The sequence below is a fragment of the Hevea brasiliensis genome, chromosome 14 (assembly GCF_030052815.1).
Source record: "Hevea brasiliensis isolate MT/VB/25A 57/8 chromosome 14, ASM3005281v1, whole genome shotgun sequence".
Taxonomy (NCBI): Eukaryota; Viridiplantae; Streptophyta; class Magnoliopsida; order Malpighiales; family Euphorbiaceae; genus Hevea; species Hevea brasiliensis.
This window is the reverse complement of record NC_079506.1, coordinates 32,862,930-32,884,237: the sequence shown is the minus strand read 5'-3', so window position 1 is coordinate 32,884,237 and position 21,308 is coordinate 32,862,930. Positions and strand designations below refer to the sequence as shown.

At 36.5% G+C, this 21,308-nt stretch overlaps 1 pseudogene; it reads right to left on the bottom strand.

The window, feature by feature from the left end:
• Nucleotides 1-4,714: 4,714 nt before the first annotated feature.
• On the bottom strand, nt 4,715-16,422 carry LOC110635296 (branched-chain-amino-acid aminotransferase 2, chloroplastic-like; annotated as a pseudogene).
• Between the last annotated feature and the right edge of the window lie 4,886 nt (nt 16,423-21,308).

Sequence of the window (21,308 nt, the reverse complement as noted above, 5' to 3'; positions counted from 1 at the left end):
CAAACAAAGGTGTTGCCAATAATTCACACAGTTAAGGCTATGACACAAAATTTCACGATCAATGTCGTGTTGTACATCAAGACAAAGTAATCTACAACCTCACTAACCAAAATTAATGAGGGAGGTGGCTAGCTAGCAATATGAGCACTCATCCGAACTCAACCTCAACTGGCGAGCCAGAGAGGGAGGAACACAATATCAAGGCTAGCTAGCAATATGAGTACTCATCCAAACTCAACCTCAATTGGAGAGCCAGAGAGGGAGGAACACAATATCAATTTCACCTCATATAATGAGGGACACAAATCAAATTACCAACTGTGGTTTCAAAACAAATTCAAATAATTTCATTCCAAGAATCACATTGCAAATCAAATAATCACATTTTATTCATCGAATTCCCCTTATAGGGTTGGTAACATATAATTTCTCAAAACACTTCTAAAAGCATTCAAAATCGGCTCACCCCCTTGCTACAGTAAAATTGATAGCCAACATCTGCCTTTCCACAATCATAAATTCATTTCACAATTTAAAGTTTTCAAATGCAAAGGAAAATCGTAACTCATTCAAATCAATTACAAATTTAAAAATATAGAAAAAGGTTAGTTGTGCACAAACCTTCAATGAATCTCCTTTTTCTTTACTTAATTCTCCTTGTCCTTCAAAGCCTCTATTTCTACTGAAAATACACAAGTAGAATGTCTCAATAATTATCCCAACTATTGCCAATAACTAATCAAATAAACGTCTAATGAACCCCTGAGTTAACTTTGCAATTTTAATGAGTTTTGGGTTCTAGACAGTTTTGTACCCTGACTTTTGATCTCAATTTTAATAGTTCAAATCATAATTTGATGAGATGTTCTTCATAAAAATTATTCCTTTATGTCTTACTTTTATTTTTCTTTTTTGAATCACTCAATTTAGAGTTCTGGATCTCAAGTTATAGAAAAATTACTAAACATTATTCTGGGTGCCATATCTTAAAATTCTAGATTTTCTAAGTTTATACCTTAAAATTGCATTCTATATCCGGGCATCTTAAGCTCATAATTTGGCCCTAGTCCCTAAAATAATGTTTTAGGGCTTTGTCATAGGTTTCAAAATCAATTTGAATCACTTCAATTGGAGTTTTGTAGAGGAAGTTATGGCCTAATAACCATTCAAAGGTCATAGGACAATTTTGTTGAAGTGCAAGATTTCCAGATTTGACATTCTTGAATTTTGTCAACATTTTCCCTATGTTGCCCTATAAATTGGGCTCTGGTCAAAACATGAAGTTTTAGTTCTATGTCTTATGAGAATTTTGGCTATGAAATTACTACATTTGCAGTTTTGTAGCTCAAGTTATGGCAATTTTGGCAAAACTGGTCGGATAGCTAATTGTTCAGGGTTTCTAGGTTAGTCCAGAATTAGGATAGGTTTGTTGGACTAAATTTTTCTAGCAGTTTGATAATGTTAAGGTCATAATTAGGTTTCCTGATCTCTAGGTAAATTGTTCTCCTATGTCTCAAGTTTCCATAGGTTCAAAAATCACCTAAATTGGAGTTTTCTAGGGTGAGTTATGCTTAATTGAATAAGTACTATTTACATGGTCATTTTCTCCAAATTCAGAATTAGTAACTCGGATTCAAGCCTAATTTGAGGTAACTTATGATCATTTTCTGGGCAGAGTGTCTTCATGAAAATTTTAGCATTATGTCTTAGGTTTCATTTTTAATTATTTTCACACCAATTAGAGTTGTGTAGCTCAACTTATAGGCTTTTAAGTGTGTTGGACTCAAGTGTCCAGAATTCCAGACCTAATGCACCACATCCAATTCATCACTTCCCTCACCAAAACAATGTCAATTCACACTCAAGACACTTCAAATGACCATAATTTGTTATTATAAACACTAATTGCATTTCATATAATAAAAACTCTAATTTCACCAAAACCCTAATTGCTAAACTTCAATTTCAACAAATCCAATCAATTCCAAACATATAAATCATATATACATCTCCATGCAACACGAAAATCAAGTTTAATTAAGCTAAAACATCAGAACCCTATCCTTCACAAGGCTGGTTGAAATTCATGGTCTTCCATTCATGCATGATTCTTCAATTTCTCATGTTATTTCTACTCAATTAAACCTAAATTCAAGTAATATACCTATAGCTAAGCTTGAAAGTTAACTTACCTTAATTGGCAAATCTTGTATCTTCAAATTCTTCAATTTTTTTCTTCAATTCCTTGCTTCCAATCTTCAAAATAAGGTTTATTTTCACTTTTCCTCTTGATAAACTATAGGATTTATGAGGGAAATGGAGATCTCAAAAGCTTAAAATGGGTTGATAATGAAGGGAGAGAGAAGAGAGAGCATGGCCAGCCAAGAGGGAGAGAAAAAGATGATAGATTTTTTTTTTAATTTTAATTATTCCTTGTCTTCTTATATAGATATTTATCCCATAATTTAATTAATTTAAATTATAATTTTAATTGTGTCATGATGATGTTATTATGATGTCATAATTGCAAAATTTTAATTTCTTAATTCCTTTGTTTTTCTTTTCTTCCTTTCCATACACTTCTTCATATTTTTAATTTCTTTTCAATATTTTAATCTCACTCATTTTAATTGACATTTAGGTCAAACGTCAACTCTTGGAGTGAATTGATCAAAATGCCCCTCATCGGGTTATAGTCCATCTTTTTCCATAGTACCCAATGAGTCCTTAAGTTTTGATTCACTTAATTGTATTTCTTTCCTTTTTATTTCTTTGATTTCCAAATTCCCAATAATTTCTAATTAATTCCCTCATTAAGGTCTCCATATGGCGCCACACGAATATAGGATAGCAACTGATCTTACAGCCACTTCTTGTATCAGTCACCCATCGCCGGGACCTCAGCTCATTTAACCTATTTGTACTTCATTTTATTTACTTCCAATCTCATTTAATATTTATCAATTTTATTTATGGCTTTTCTATTTGATTTAGTGATAGTTCCATACATTCTAAATGTCTGAACATGCATTAATCACTGGAACAGTAGAATGTACGGAACTACTTAATATGGGGGGGGGGGGGGGGGTTACAATTCTCCCCTCCTTAAAAGAACTTTGATCCCAAAATTTACTTGCTCTCAATCTCTGAATAGCTGTGGGTACTGTCTCCTTATGTCCTCTTCACATTCCCATGTAGCCTCCTAGCTCGAATGATGGTTCCATAGCACTTTAACCAGTGGTATCTGCTTATTTATCAGCTTTTTCACCTCATATGCTAAGATCTTTATGGGCTCTTTATCATAGGTTAGGTCTGGGTTTATTTTAATCTCTTCTACTGGTAAGACATGAGATGGGTCTGATTTGTCCCGCCTTAACATGGAGACATGGAAGATATTATGAATCTTTTCCAACTCCGGAGGCAATGCAAGTCTGCATGCTAACGGACCCACTCTTTCCAGAACCTCATATGGTCTGATAAAGCGAGGACTTAGTTTCCACTTTCTGCCAAATCTTACAAGAGTTGACTATAGCTTTTAAGATGTAGAGCGAGCATTTATTCTGCATTTAATTCGGGCATTCTATAAAGTTGCAGTTTTAGTTTCATTAAAATTATTTAATTTTGGTTTTGAATAAAAGGCTTGATATAACCATTAAGGTATAAGTTTGCCCAAAGAGGTATCGACGAGCTACTTAAGGTATAAGTCCATCCAAAAAGGCATTGAGAAGCTACTTAGGCATAAGTCTAACATAAAGACATTGACAAGCCACCTAATGCATAAGTCTGCTCAGAGAGACGTCAATAAGCCACCTAAGGCATAAGTCACCGAAGAGACATTAATAAGCCACCTAAGCAAAATTTTGCTTAAAAGGTGTCAACATCGCCACTAAGGCATAAGTCTGCCCAAAGAGACATTAACAAGCCACCTAAGGCATAAGTGGCCAAAGAGACATTGACAAGTCATCTAAGGCACAAGTATACCTAAATAGGTGTTAAAAAGTCATGCAAGGCATAAGTTTGCCCAAAGAGATGTTAGTAAGCTATCTAAAGTACAAGTCTACCCAAAGAGGCATGACAAGCAACCTATGACACAAGTCCACCTAAAGAGGCACCAATAAGCCACTTAAAGCATAAGTTTGCCATTAAGGCATTAGAAAAGCCACTTAACATGATAAAAGTCCACCATATCAAGATGTGAGACCCCTAACCGTAAAGGTAACAAACCACCACTTAAAGATTATTAAGACAAAAGTCCACCACTTCAATATTTTTAAGACAATAATCCATCACTCATTAAGGCAATAGTATGTCAACAAAACTTTTAAGGTACTGATTTGCCTAAAATCTCAAAAGGCTTTATGACATGGCCAAAGCACCACCTAACAACGAACCTAATATGATACCACCCCAAAATACTCGAATAATAAAATCCTAATCTAATACGAATATTATCCACTAGGTATAAACACTATTATTTATGCGGATTCCAAATCCCACTCTAATTGGACTACCTCAAAAATAGGAATTTAATATGATCACACTCCTCATCTAAACAAGAGTTTATTTAATGCTATATAAGGAGCTAAATCATCCATAGTTAGATATATTGTTCTCTCCTATCAATTATATACTCTATTCAATTCCAATTACTGACTTAAGTATCGAAGAGGTTATCTTAGTTAACCCACTTGGTGTTTTATCTTGTCTTTTAAGTTCATATACGTAGGAAAAATACATAAACAATATCACTTAGTGAAGCATAATTGCTAATTCTTTTTGTTCCTTCGGCTCCGCCATGAAAAGTGCGGTGGTACTTATCATCGACATATAAATTCAATGTTGCCAATCCATTCTGTTTATAAAATGAAAGCAACTAAACGAACCCTTCAATTTTAAATGAATGCTAAATTGAAAAAGAATAAGAAAACACCTACCTTGAAGCAGCTGCCAATAGGGACAGCATATAAGATGAATGTGTATTCAAATGATGGTGCTTAACACAATACAAGACCAATACCCATTAGCAATGGCCTACTATATAATGTCCTTTTCCCTGGAGGAGCAGTCTACTCATAACAAAGCATATAGTTATGGTAGAAAGTGAAACAATATTCTCCAGTGTGTCATCAATGCTTTGAGCATCATTTCAAAAAGAAAAAAAGAAAGCAAAAGAATCACCCAACGCTTGTTGGCAAGGGAAGTTTGTTTCACTGCATCAAATAATTGATTGATGGAAGGAGAAGGCATGCACATTCTTTCAACACTAATCTTCATTCGGATGGCATTTTGTGTAACATCCTCACTTTAGCTAGTCCGTACGTTCTACTGTTCCGGTGACCAATATCGGTCTAGACAGCTAGAATATTTGGAATCATAATTAGACTAGAGTGAGGAGTTATAAATAAACCAAATAATGATAAGAAAAATTAAGGAAAATTTTTAGAAATGAAATGCACTAAGGTTAAATGAGCCGTAGCCCCAGTGATGAGTGACCTTAATGGGAAGTGACGGCGAAGGCCGTTAGTAATCCTAGACCCGGGGAAAACTCCATGAAATAATTTTTGAGATCTCAGAGAAGGATTATTGGGGTCTCAATGACAATAAATTGCTAAGAAAACACAAGGAAAATTTAATCAATCGGTACACACAATTTTAGCTCGTTAAGCCAAACGGAGGGCATTTTGGTCATTTCATCTTCAGAGATGATTTTTGACCAACCTGCCCATTTAAGTAAGTGAGATTTATGACATAAAATGTGAATTAATATTGATGAAAAATTTATTAAAAATAAGTAAAAGGAGTAAGGAAGAAAAACAAAACAAAAAAAAAATGAAATAAAAGTCAAATAATGACATAAGCATGATCTCATTAAAAACTCTCCCACCAATGAGAATTAAATAAACTCATTATAAGAGATAAAGAAGAACAAAATTTACTTCATCTTCCTCTTCCATCCATGGTGGCCAAAATCCCTTCCTAAAGCTCTCCACTATTTTCATTCATTCCAACTTGATTTCCTTAAGTTTTTCACCATAAAATCCATCTTTGTCTTCACAAAAAAATTATCCATACACCTTGGGCAAGCTAAAGACAGCAAAAAGAAGTAGAAAAGGAGGAGCTTTTACAAGCTTGAAATAGACTCCATTAAAGGTTAGTGTCCAATCTCTTCCCTCTCTTATTCAATTCATGTTTAAGGCCATGGGATAAGTGGAAATTGTAAGAAAAACAGAATAAAATTTATGTGTATTCATCCCTACAATTTCGGCAACTTAGGGATGGTTAGGTTTTGATGAATTTCCTTGGAACAAAGTGTATGTGAGCTGCCCTTGACATGAGTTGAGTGATTGAACAATTAAGTGCGAGTGTAATGCATGAATGGAACTTGAAAATTTGGAGACTTGAACAAAATTAGGGTTTGCTCATGTAATGGTATATGAACATTGTAATGGTCAATTAGTGACCATTTGACTATATGTGAGGAGGAATTGAAGTGATTTAGGACAATGGAATTGAGGTTAGGCATGCTGCCCTTGGTGACCTGCAGGACTGGGTGTGAGTCCAGCAGGTTTGGGCAGCTATAACTAGAGTTGTGTAGGGTCAATTGGTGAAAGGCCAATTGGGCATGAAACTAGACACATAATGGCATAACTTTGGTGAAGAAATCCTGCCTAGAAAACTAAATCAATTTGACCTAAAAACTACCCTAATCTGGGTGACCAACATGCTGTGCCTAGAAAATGACCAAATGAATAGTATTTGTTCAAATGGTCATAACTCAGTGTAGAAAAGTTCAATTGACCTAAAATTTTACCAGTGGAAAGCTGAGACATAACCCTAAAACTTTAATGAAGAAAACAAACCCAAATTTTGACCATAACATGTTCAAAAACTGACCTGCAGTCAGTGTATAAAAAACTGCAGAATGGATTCTGCTCAGAAATTCTGGAAAAATTGCAATCCAGCCAGTTTACGTGTTTAGGCTATAACTTGAGCTACAAAACTCCAAATAGAGTGATTCAAAAAAAGAAATGTAACTAGACACAATAAGGAACAATTTTAATGAAGAACATTTGGTCAAATTCTCACTGTAGAATGGCCTAAAGGAATAGTGAACTCTAACACTCAAAACTGAAAATTTTGAATTATTCTCCATTGGTTTTAAGTATGGTTTGGCAACTAATGCCAACACTTTTGTAAACTAAAATGTGGTATTTTGGTGAACTTAGATTTAACAAATCTATTATAAATTAAAAAGTCAACCTTTGAGTGAAATTAGTCAAGTGAATAGTGACCTTTACATTATAAAAAATAAATAATTGAATCATTAACTGTGTAAAATGCCCTAGTATGCCTAGAATGATTGGTTTAGATAGGTTGGCATGCCAATAGGGTTCAGTTAGCAGTGCTGCACATGGCATTATGCCATTCTATGATTTTATGGCTTTTAGCCATTCTGATATCAGTGTGATACTTGGCCTTGTGTCCAATGTTTACTACAGCTTATTAGTTGTTTTGTTGTACGCTGGGAGACACAATGTGACTGATGGTGTGATGGCCCGAGATACTTGATACCCAGTGCTAGTTTACTCATTTATGCAGTCCAGTTGGCTAGTATAGGTTACTTGGGCAATCTAAATAAATCTTACGAAATTTTAATCAAATAATACTAGAATAATTGCTAGGAACTGAATCTACAAAAATGTCTGCATACATTCTGCACATTGATTTTATTTTAGCTATTTTATTTTATATTGGCACCACTAAGCAGAATTGCTTAGCACATCGCTTTTGCCATGCGCAGGTACTGGAGACATAGCTGGGGAGTCCAACAGACTTTAGACCGGGTGATTGTCAGATCTGCACAGAGTCTAGAGTCACCTCATATCTGTAGTGCACTTGGTAGGATATTAGGATTTTGGGTTGTATTTTGTACTTTGCATTTTGTACTAGTTTTTGGTTGTAATTACAAACTCATGAAATCATATGATAATGTAAATATATAAAATTTCATGTTATTATAATTATCAGTATATTTTGTTGAAAAAAATAAAATGTTGAGGAGTTATTCATGAAATTAATTCAAATTGTGATGTGAACAAAAATTTTGAAATTTGTGATGAGAATTGGAGATTGAGTTGATATGTATGTATATTGGAGTTCTGGATTTGAAAACCATATTGGAAGTGTTTTAATAGGTTCAGAAGAACTGTTTTTTTTTTTTTCAATTTACAGCTGGCACTCTGCCAGATTTTTTATAGAAATTTATGGAAAAATTCAGATAAATCAAAGTTGTAAATAAATGATATAATTGGTAAAATTTAGCACTTGGTGAATAATAAATAAATTAAGAAGGATAACTTGTTATGAAATAAGATATGGTGTTGCGGCACACTGTGTGGCATATCTTGCTTGGCTACACTGTAAACGGGTAATGGGTGTCACATTTAGTTGTATCAGAGCATTAGTTTAGGCGTTTCTGGGCCTAGATAGAGTGCGTACTATTGCATTGCATTTGTAAGTGTTGAGGTGACACTGATGCAGATCTGTTTGTTTTCTTATTTTGATTAGGATATTGATCGTGCTTCTCAAAGAGCAGTTGATGAAGAGGTGGAGAGTCGTGCTCCACCAAGGGCTGAATCAGGAGGCAGGAGAGAAACTGCTCCACCAGCAGCTGAGGCACTTGCCCAACCTCAGTTTGCATTATTTTAGCAAATGACTAAATTTTACCAATAAATGATGGGGGCAATTCCACCACCATAACCACAGCCACAACCTCCACCACCACCACAGAAGTCCCATTTAGAAAAACTACAAAAACATGGGGCTGTAGATTTCTTTGGGAAGAAGGAAGATGACCCCATGACAGCTGAAAATTGGTTAGATAGAACTGTAAGAGTGTTAAAACAGCTTCATTGCACCCCCGAGCAAAACCTGGAGGGTGCTGTATCCCTACTTCAAGATGATGCATACCAGTGGTGGGACACAGTATCCAGTAAAGTTCAACCAGATCAGATTACCTGGAATTTCTTCCTCACAGAGTTCAGGAAGAAGTATGTCAGTAAAGTGTATCTAAAAGAGAGAAGAAGAGAATTTATCAGCCTGAGACAGAGGCAGCTATCGGTGGTAGAATATGAGCATGAATTTATCAGACTGAGCCAGTATGGGAGGGAGATAGTCCCTACAGAGGCTGAGAGGTGCAAAAGGTTTGAAGAAGGGCTAAATGACAATATCAAGGTCATGATAACAGTATTGGAGATTATGGATTTTGCTAAATTAATTGATGCTGCATTGAAAGTGGAAAGAGTCAGAATAAATGAGCAAAATAGAAGGGAAAGACAGCAGAAGATGGGTCCAGGTTAGTCTAGTTCATTCTCTGCACCCAGTAAGAAGTTTAAGGGTCCTTCTGCTCAGAGTTCGAGTTAGCCTCAAGGTCAGGGTCAGTCCCAAGGGCCCAGACCACAGTTCACACCTAGGAGAGGTCAGTCCACACCATTAGTAGGCAGCTCTCCAAGAACGGTGTTCAGAGGACCTGCCCCAGCATCATTTGCCTGTCCATACTATCAGAAGTGGCATAAAGGGGACTGTTGGTGAGTGACTGGTGCTTGCTTACATTGTGGGTCTATAGAACATCAGATAAAAAATTATCCGAAGAGGACTACTACAGTTGCCCCAACACAAGCAGATAGGCCTACCCCTGTACCTCAAAGGGGTAGGAAGTCCGGTAAATCTGAGATAGCTGGTCCATCCGTGAGGCCTACATCTCAGTCAGCCGAGAGGCCAGAGGCCAGAGTATCAGCCAGAGCTTATGCCATTAGAGCCCAGGAAGAGCACGATGCCCCAGATGTTATCAGGGGTACGTTCTTCCTCTACACTTTACCTGTGCATGCATTGGTGGATCTAGGATCTACCATTCATATATCTGTATCAAGCTACCCGTAGAGAAGGGAGTTTCAGTAGAGGAGAGTGACCAAGACATTTTAGTCACAAATCCACTAGGCCACAGTGTGGTAGTGAATAAGGTGTATAAATGTTGCCTGTTGAGGATTCAGGGGTATGAATTCTCGGTAGACCTAATTGAATTACCCTTCCACGAGTTTGATGTGATTTTGGGAATGGACTGGTTATCACGTTATCAGGCAATAGTTAATTGTAAATTGAAGAGGATTTCTTTGAAAACTCCTGAGGGTAATGAGATTTCAGTTGTGGGTGAAAGGACAAATTTTTTTGTCCAATGTCATCTCAGCCACAGTTGCAAGAAGATTGATGAGAAAAGGCTGTGAAGCCTACTTAGCACACGTTGTTGATACTATGCAGGCTAAGCCAAATTTGTGTGATATACGCACAGTAAGAGACTTCCCAGATGTGTTTCCTGAAGAATTATCTGGTTTACCACCAGAAAGGGAAGTCGAATTTGCTATTGAGGTAATGCCGGGTACAACACCAATTTCTATTGCTCCTTATAGGATGGTACCCACTGAATTGAAGGAGCTGAAAATTCAGTTGCAGGAGTTACTAGATAAGGGGTTCATATGCCTCAGTGTGTCACCATGGGGAGCTCCGGTGCTGTTTGTGAAGAAGAAGGATGGAACCTTAATATTGTGCATTGATTACAGGCAGTTGAATAAAATAACTATGAAGAATAAATATCTGTTGCTCAGAATTGACGATCTGTTTGATCAGTTGAAGGGAGCTGGTGTATTTTCAAAAATTGATCTCAGATAAGGATATCATCATTTAAGGGTAAAGGATGTAGATGTGTCAAAAACTGCATTCAGAATTCGGTATGGGCATTATGAATTCCTAGTGATGCCGTTTGGATTAACAAATGCACCAGCAGCATTCATGGACCTTATGAACTGTATCTTCCATCCATATCTAGATCGATTTGTAGTGGTCTTCATTAATGACATCCTGGTGTATTCCAAGACCAGGGAAGAACATGATGAACATTTGAGGATTATTCTGCAAACCTTATGAGAAAAGAAGCTGTATGCTAAGTTGTCCAAGTGTGACTTCTGGATGAGTGAGATCTCCTTCCTTGGACACATAGTATCAGTTAAGGGGATTAGAGTGGATCCCAAGAAGATAGAAGCAGTGATGGAATGGAAGCCTCCTAGAAATACAATTGAGGTCAGAAGTTTCTTGGGGCTAGCTGGGTATTATAGAAGATTTGTGAAGGGGTTCTCTCTCATAGCTACTCCAATGACCAAGTTGTTATACAAGAATGTGAAATTTGGCTGGAACGATAAGTGCCAAGCCAGTTTTGAGAGGCTGAAGGCTATGTTGACAGAGGCACCAGTGTTAACATAGCCAGTGACGGGAAAGGACTTTGTGGTCTATAGTGATGCCTCTCATAATGGGTTAGGGTGTGTATTGATGCAAGAAGGGAAAGTGGTCGCCTATGCTTCCAGGTAGTTAAGGCCACATGAACAGAATTACCTTACTCATGATCTGGAGCTAGTAGCAATTATCTTCGCATTGAAGATATGGAGGCATTATTTGTATGGTAAAAAGTGTTACATCTATACAGACCACAAAAGTCTAAAATATTTGCCAACCCAAAAGGAGCTCAACCTTAGACAAAGGCGATGGATTGAGTTCCTAAAGGACTATGATTGTGTGATAGATTACCACCCTGGGAAAGCAAATGTAGTTGCTGATGCCTTGAGCAGAAAGTCAATCACAGCTTTAAGATCACTAAATGCCCATCTGTCTTTAGCTCAAGATGGAGCTATTTGGCCGAGTTACAAGTGAGGCCAAACCTGCTACAACAAATACAAGATGGGCAGAAGGCAGATGAAAAATTAATGGTTATTATGGGAAAAATCTCAGAGGGGAAGGAAACTGATTATGAGGTGAAACTACAACAAATACAAGATGGGCAGAAGGCAGATGAAAAATTAATGGTTATTATGGGAAAAATCTCAAAGGGGAAGGAAACTGATTATGAGGTGAAAGTAAATGGGTGTCTGTACTACAAAGGAAGAGTGTGTGTACCAGATGATGGGGAATTGAGGACTAGTATTTTGAAAGAAGCACACACCAGTGTTTATGCTATGCACCCAGGAAGCACAAAAAGCCTTGGGCACACAACTCCACTTTAGCATGGCTTTTTATCCTCAGACGGATGGACAGTCGGAATAAGTAATCCAAGTAAACTTAAAAACCAATTGAATTCTTACAAATAATAAATTGAAATGATAGTAACAATGTGAATTATGTGATAGATCCTTGAGGACATGTTAAGGAGTTGTGTCATTGAGTTTGAGGGGAGTTGGGATAAATATCTCCCACTGGCAGAATTCGCATATAACAATAGCTACCAAGCTAGCATTCAAATGGCCCTATATGAAGCACTGTATGGGAGGAAGTATAGAACCCCAGTATGTTGGACTGAATTGGGTGAAGATAAGCTGGTTGGGCCAGACCTGGTGAAACAGACTCAGGAGAAAGTAAAGATAATCAAAGTTAATTTGAAGATTGCCTCAGATAGACAGAAATCATATGCCGACTTAAAGAGAAAAGAGATTGAGTATGCAGTTAGTGATAAAGTGTTTCTCAAAGTCTCACCGTGGAAGAAAGTACTGAGGTTTGGAAGGAAGGGTAAGTAAAGTCCTAGGTTCATTGGCCCATATGAAGTTATTGAACGGGTGGGATTAGTGGCCTATCGGTTAGCTTTATCACCAGAACTAGATAAGATCCATAATGTATTCCATGTTTTTATGCTAAGAAGATACCGCTCAGACCCTTCACATGTCATCTCCATGGAAGAGATTGAAATTCAACCAGACTTGACATATGCAGAAGAACACCCACTGATTCTGGCTCGAGAAGTGAAGGAACTGAAAAATAAACAAATTCCACTGGTGAAAGTACTTTGGAGGCACCACAATACCGAGGAGGCAACTTGGGAAAATGAAGAAACGATAAGGCGACGGTTCCCTCAACTGTTTACATCAGGCAAATTTCGAGGATGAAATTTTTATTAGAGGGGAAGAGCTGTAACATTCTCACTTTAGCTAGTCCATACGTTCTACTATTTCGGTGACCAATGTTGGTCTAGACAGCTAGAATATTTAGAATCATAATTAGACTAGAGTGAGGAGCTATAAATAAACCAAATAATGATAAGAAAAATTAAGGAAAATTTTTAGAAATGAAATGCACTAAGGTTAAATGAGTCGTAGCCCCAGTGATGAGTGACCCTAACGGGAAGTGACGGCATAGGCCGTTAGTAATCTTAGACTCGGAGAAAACTCTATGAAATAATTTTTGAGATCTCAGAGAAGGATTATTGGGGTCTCAATGACAATAAATTGCTAAGAAAATACTAGAAAAATTTAATTAATCGGTACACACAATTTTAGCTCATTAAGCCAAACGGAGGGCATTTTGGTCATTTCGTCTTCAGAGATGATTTTCGACCAACCTGCCCATTTAAGTAAGTGAGATTTATGACATAAAATGTGAATTAATATTGATGAAAAATTTATTAAAAATAAGTAAAAGGAGTAAGGAAGAAAAATAAAACAAAAAAAAATAATGAAATAAAAGTCAAATAATGACATAAGCATGATCTCATTAAAAACTCTCCCACCAATGAGAATTAAATAAACTCATTATAAGAGATAAAGAAGACCAAAATTTATTTCATCTTCCTCTTCCATCCATGATTGCCGAAATCCCTTCCTAAAGCTCTCCACTATTTTCATTCATTCCAACTTGATTTCCTTAAGTTTTTCATCGTAAAACCCATCTTTGTCTTCACAAAAAAATTATCCATACACCTTGGGCAAGCTAAAGACAACAAAAAGAAGTAGAAAGGAGGAGCTTTTACAAGCTTGAAATTGACTCCATTAAAGGTTAGTGTCCAATCTCTTCCCTCTCTTATTCAATTCATGTTTAAAGACATGAGATAAATGAAAATTGTAAGAAAAACAAAATAAAATTTATGTGTATTGATCCCTACAATTTCAGCAGCTTAGGGATGGTTAGGGTTTGATGAATTTCCTTAAAACAAAGTGTATGTGAGCTGCCCTTGACATGAGTTGAGTGATTGAACAATTAAGTGCGAGTGTAATGCATGAATGAAACTTGAAAATTTGGAGACTTGAACAAAATTAGGGTTTTCTCATGTAATGGTATATGAACATTGTAATGGTCAATTAGTGACCATTTGACTATATGTGAGGAGGAATTGAAGTGATTTAGGACAATGGAATTGAGGTTAGGCATGCTGCCCTTGGTGACCTACAGGACTGGGAGTGAGTCGAGCAGGTTTGGACAACTATAACTGGAGTTGTGTAGGTTCAATTGGTGTCAGGCTAATTGGGAATGAAACTAGACACATAATGGCACAACTTTGGTGAAGAAACCCTGCCCAGAAAACCAAATCAAATTGACCTAAAAACTACCCTAATCCGGGTGACCAACATGCTGTTCCTGGAAAATGACCAAATGAACAGTGTTTGTTCAAATGATCATAACTCATTGTAGAAAAGTTCAATTGACCTGAAATTTTACTAGTGGAAAGCTGAGACATAGCCCTAAAATTTTCATGAAGAAAACAAACCCGAAGTTTGACCATAACATATTCAAAAACTAACCTGTAATCAGTGTACAAAAAACTACAGAATGGATTCTGCCTAGAAATTCTAGAAAAATTGCAATCCGGCCAGTTATGGTGTTTAGGCCATAACTTGAGCTAAAAAACTCCAAATAGAGTGATTCAAAAAAAGAAATGTAACTAGATACAATAAGGAACAATTTTGATGAAGAATATTTGGCCAAATTCTCGTTGTAGAATGGCCTAATGGAATAGTGAACTCTAACACTCAAAACTGAAAATTTTTGAATTATTCTCCATTGGTTTTAAGTATGGTTTGGCAACTAATGCCAACACTTTTGTAAACCAAAATGTGGTATTTTGGTGAACTTAGGTTCAAAAAATCTATTATAAATTAAAAAGTCAACCTTTGAGTGAAATTAGTGAAGTGAATAGTGACCTCTACATTATAAAAAAAAAATAATTGAATCATTAACTGTGTAAAATGCCCTAGTATGCCTAGAATAATTGGTTTGGATAGGTTGGCATGCCAATAGGGTTCAATTAGCAGTACTGCACATGGCATTATACCATTCAGTGATTTTATGGCTTTAACCATTCTGATATCAATGTGATACTTGGCCTTGTGCCCAATGTTTACTACAGCTTATTAGCTGTTCCGTTGTACACCGGGATACACAATGTGACCGATGGTGTGATGGCCCGAGGTACTTGATCCCTAGTGCCAGTTTACTCGTTTATCCAGTCCAGTCGACTAGTATAGGTTACTTGGGCAATCTAAATAAATCTTACCAAATTTTAATCAAATAATACTACAATAATTGCCAGGAACTTAGTCTACAAAAATGTCAGCATACATTCTGCACATTTATTTTATTTTAGCTATTTTATTTTATATTAGCACCACTAAGCAGAATTGCTTAGCGCGTCGCTTTTGCCATGCGCAGGTACTGGAGACATAGCTGAGGAGTCTAGCAGACCTCAAACTGGGTGATTGTCAGATCTGCATAGAGTCCAGAGTCACCTCATATCTACAGTGCACTTTGTAGGATATTAGGATTTTGGGTTGTATTTTGTACTTTGCATTTTGTACTAGTTTTTTATTGTAATTACAAACTCATGAAATTATATGATAATGTAAATATATAAAATTTCATATTATTGTAATTATCAGTATATTTTGTTGAAAAAAATAAAATGTTGAGGAGTTATTCATGAAATTAATTCAAATTGTGATGTGAACAAAAATTTTGAAATTTGTGATGAGAATTGGAGATTGAGTTGATATGTGTGTATATTGGAGTTCTGGATTTGAAAACCATATTGGAAGTGTTTTAACAGGTTCAGAAGAACTGTTTTTTTTTTTTTCAATTTAAAGCTGGCACTCTGCCGGATTTTCTATAGAAATTTATGGAAAAATTCAGATAAATCAAAGTTGTAAATAAATGATATAATTGATAAAATTTAGCACTTGGTGAATAATAAATAAATTAAGAAGGATAACTTGTTATGAAATAAGATATGGTGTTCCGGCATACTGTGTGGCATATCTTGCTCGGCTACACTGTAGACGGGTAAAGGGTGTCACATTTTGATACGGACGGAAATAGAAGAAGGCCTCCATCTCTTTTTCTATATGATTTTGTGCCTCCAAAGACTCCCTAAATAGTTTTGCAGGTAAACAATATTAGGAATTTCCATGTTTTAGTAACTTGAATTTATGAAAATTGAAATCAAAAGCAATTTGGTTGTCCATAATTTAGGACTCTTGCAGAATGGCTTAACTTAATGTTGCCATAGTGACTTAGCTGTCCTTGTTCAAATTTCCCATCCTTAAAACATTTCATCATGTACATATAATCAATTGGCGAGAGACCAAATCCAAGATTATCTCAATCTAAATCAGCATATTCACTATTACTGAGATCATCAATAGTTCTTGGAGGTTTAAAGAAAGCAAATCAAGCATCTTAAAAACAAAGAACAAACAGGGCAATGGCTAGGAGGACAATTTCGTATGCAACAACATATATAATTAAGAGATCGAGAGAGAGTCCTTACCCGAATTCTCTTAGCTAAAGTTCTAATAAAAATATTTTAAGAGATTGAGAGAGAGTCTCTTAGCTAAAGTTCTAATAAAAATATTTTAAGAGATCGGGAGAGAGTCCTTACCCAAATTCTCTTAGCTAAAATTCTAATAAATATATTTTAAAAGATCGGAAGAGAGTCATTTCCTGAATTTTCTTAACCAAAATTCTAATAAAAATATTTTAAGAGATCGGGAGAGAGTCCTTTCCTGAATTTTCTTAGTCAAAATTCTAATATTCTAATACACACTACACCCTCAGTTATTTGAATGCCAATGATAAGGTACATAATGTGTGAGCCGAGAGTCCTCCTCACTCGTTATGAATCTTTAGGGACCAAATAACACCTCTTTAGAATTAAAGTCCTAATTCGAAGAGGGAGGAATTTGATAAAATATTTAAGAAACCAAATAAACATAACATCAATTCACTGTAGGGTCATCCCATATTCCCGCGTTCTTGGAAAACCTAAAATGGTGAAATATCAAATGTTTCTTTTATTAATAACAGGGACCAACATTATAACTCCAACCCCAAAATTATCAATCTTAAGTTATGAAGAGCACATCATTAAATTTGCTTACCCTCGTTGAGGGACGAGGTGGGGTGCTTAACACCTTCCCCACCCGTGAACGGATCCCGAATCTTAGAATCTCTATTTTTTTTAAAGTGATTTTTATAAATTTATAAGTTTTTATTTTCATAAATGTTTTTCTTTAATTTTCCTCAAAATTAAAGTGGTGACTCTTCACTTTTTCCACTTTGGTGAGAATCATCTAGCGATCGCAAAACCCTTGCGACAGCTTGGCGACTCCACTAGGGAGGAACCAAAATAACCCTGGTTTAGAAGTCCAAAAAGTGAATTTAATCCTGTGCTCTTATAAATTAAAATCAACAATTATGGGGGTTAACTTATGAAATCAAAATTCTTAATATTTTGATTATTACTATTCTTTCTAACCATTTTGTTTGTTTTGATTATTTGATTTATTGCAATAATCCTCATCTAAATTCTCCTGAATAAGGAAGAGGTAAATGTATCCCTTCACACACTGTTCACTTACACAATGTCCTCATACACTTTAGCCATAAACCCGAGCTTTCTTACCCTTTAGGAAGTAAGAAGGAGTCAAGTAGCGGTACCCGTGAGTTTTATCCCGTTAGTATCTGTGAAGACTTCTGCTCAGATTAGAACTTGTTTCACTTTTTTAATACTCGTGGATTTTTCCCATTAGTATCACAATGATGAAATGAGGCTCTAATGTTTACAGTAAGGACAATTGGGGACCTGTTACCTTAGAAAATTAGACCTTGAGCTAAACCGTCACATTAGTTGAAACTATAGTAAGCCATCCTTAAGGGTAGAGCCATCCATTTAAATAGTACCTACCCGGTGTTACGGCTTCCCTAGTTTAGGGCAAAAGGGACGTATTTGCTTTCACCTTTACTCTGTTTATATCTTTAGACTTTTCTTTAATAATATGAGGGTAATTTTGAATCATACTGTCAGGATAGTCTAAACACCTTCCTACTTTGATAGGTGTATAGACATTGTCACACTAGCAGTATAATTCAAAATTACCTAAATCTATTTTTCTGACTTATTTTCTTTGCAGATATTATAAATTGGTGTCTACGGAGGGTAAGGAAAACTCTAAAATGGCATCTTCGAGTCAGTCAGCCGAAGAGGTTTCAATATCCAGATTAATCCATGACTCAGAATCTTTACAATCTTTACACACTGATGAAATAGAAGTAGAAGCCCGTCCATTACCTCCATTTGATCCTAGTAAAATTGAGATCAGAATAGCTGGTCTTGATGATTTATTAAATAGTTTGAAATTATTGCCCAATCATGCCCAAGCAAAGTTCGAGGAAAAGTATGGGAAGATTGCCTCTTTGACACGGGTTAGAGCACAAACTCCTAAACTAAAAGCCATGTTATCTACTTGGAATCCCAGTTATAGATTATTCTCTTTTAACGATGTTGATACGACACCCACGGTATCGGGTGCTATTGGAGATCCCTTATGTAGCTTAGAATCGCATTTATCTCCATCTTGATCATAGACATACATGGAAATGGTTCACGCACATAATAGGAGCCCCGACAGAAGAAGTGAAGGTAAAAGAAACTGTTAAGGGAAACTCACAAGGGTGGTTTTGGACTTACATTAAGAAACATTTAGACCAGCATATTCAGGGTAAGAAATGGAACAAGGCTTTGTCAGCACTAGCTCTGGGAATTTATAGACTGGTTTTGTTCCCCGGACCTTTGGGAATTGTAACTCATAATGTCATAGAATTGATTTGGGCAGTAAAGAAACACAATGTCAATCCAATACCTGCCGTCCTCGCTGAAACCATTTTGACTTTGATGTATTACCGACAACAAGGTAAGGGAGTCATTAAATGTTGCTTCCTGTTGCTGTATCTTTGGATCCTCAGCCATGTCTGTCCACTAGAAACAAAGGGTTTAACCTGGTACTCCGATCAGCCTATCATTGAAAAGATGGCAAAGTTAGCAATAAGTCTAAAGAATGAACAACAATGGCAAGAGCAAATTCTAAGTTTTAATAGTCATAGTTATTACTGGAGGAAGTTGTGGACTACGGGCCAACCCATCTTGATCAGTACAGGAGATTATCATTTTGTGACTTTGGTAGGGCTAACTGGATGCACGAATTATATCCCAGCTACGGTAATGAGGCAATTCAGCTCGACTCAATTCATTCCCAATATTGAAGGGTTTTATCGAACTCATTTCTATCATGAACCCAGTAAAGAGGACGAACTGAAAGCCTTGTGCAAATTCTGGGAAAAGGTAATCTTGATGAAATGGTCACCTAAAGGGCCAAGTACAACAGGAGAGTATCTCCTATGGAGAAACAGGAGGGGCAAGGAGTATCAAGTCTCCAAACTGATAGGGTCCGAGGGTAGCATATCTCATCAAGAAGTCCATACCGGATTGGTTAGTCACCGAGAACCAGCAACTGAAGAAACGCATAAAACAGTTAGAAGATCAACAATAAATCCTAAAAAAGGAGGTAAAAAGGCTTAGAGAGGGAATGACGGCAGGGGAGGCAGAGCATGAGTTACAGAAAATCCAATGGGAAAAAGAGAAAGCCTTGCTCCAAAGCATGGTAAAAGAAGCAGGGATACAAAATGGCAAGTTACGAGAAAAATTGGAATATCATGAGATACTGGTGGAAGAATACAAACAAGAGAACAAAAGGAGGAAGCTTGAGCTTAAGGATCAGGCACAGCTAATCAACGATATCTCGAAGGAATATGCTAAGGAAAGAAAGGAAAAGGACAAACAAGCCACCCTCTATCAAGAACTGCGAGGAAATGTTGACCGGTTAGAAAAGAAGATAGCACAAGGGAAACGACAACTACTGCCAGAATTTGAATATGCTTTGAAGACGTTCAATCCTACAAAGAAAGAAGCAAGATTATATGAGTACCTCAAAAGATGTCATTGTATTTTAAGGAGCCTTCTCAAGCCTAGGCAATAGCACAACATATGTATGCTTTACGAGTAATAGAATCATGTTTTGGGGCCTTAAAATTTATGAATGAATAGTGTAACTCCCGTGGGATTTATTCTCGTTAGAGCTATGCAAAAAGACGTATGTGCCATATGAACAAATATCATAGCCACGCATACACCCCGTCATTCATGGTTGGACTATCGAATGATGCCATTATAAAGATTAACGTGATTCACCCTCGGCAGACACCATTTTGGCAATTACTTACTGCAGTATCCTTTAATCAGTCAGGACGTTAGTCACGATAAAATTATTTTAAGAAATAAAACTGATAATACGTTTTCTCTGTAGGAAACCAATATTGCTCCCAACTAAGCAAATCTGATTGAGCAACCAATTGTACTAAAGAGAGTTTACTTAACAAGATCTCGAACGAAGAGGATGATGGAAGAATAAGAACAAGTACAAAACTTGTAGGGACAAGTTTCAGAATTGAGGGAACATATCTCAATGCTAATGAAAATGATGAGAGAAATGTCCCAAAGCAAAGAAACCACCCGATTGGCACTAGAACCAAATCTACTAGTAATTCCCCCACTTATAACAACAATTGATTCTCATGCCCAAAAGCTTCATGATCAAGCCTCAACTTCTTTCACCTTCCAAACTCCCATCCCTGATCCAACAATCACCTTCAATCCAATATTCTCAAACAGTGAATTACCTGTCTCCTACCATCAAGCTATCCCAAACACAAAATTTCATCCTTCAGCATCAATCCCTTCAGTTTACCCTACAACTAATCTTCCAATTGGGGGAATAGCAGTAGGGGGAGAAAATAAAGAGAAAGAGAATGAGAAATTGTTTGCTCTAGAGGAAAGACTAAGAGCTATTGAAGGGTTGAATATGTATGGCTTAATTGATGTGTCTTCACTAAGATTAGCACCAGATGTAGTGGTACCACCAAAATTCAAAGTCTCAAAATTCAACAAGTACAGCAGAAACTCTGACCCTCGCATCCCCTTGGCCACCTACATAGCTAAGATGTCCTCTCTTACAAAAGATGATAGACTCTTAGTACACTTCTTTTATGAAAGCCTCTCATGAGCAGCCTTGCGTTGGTGCATACAATTGGATAGGAGTAAATTACACTCCTAGAAG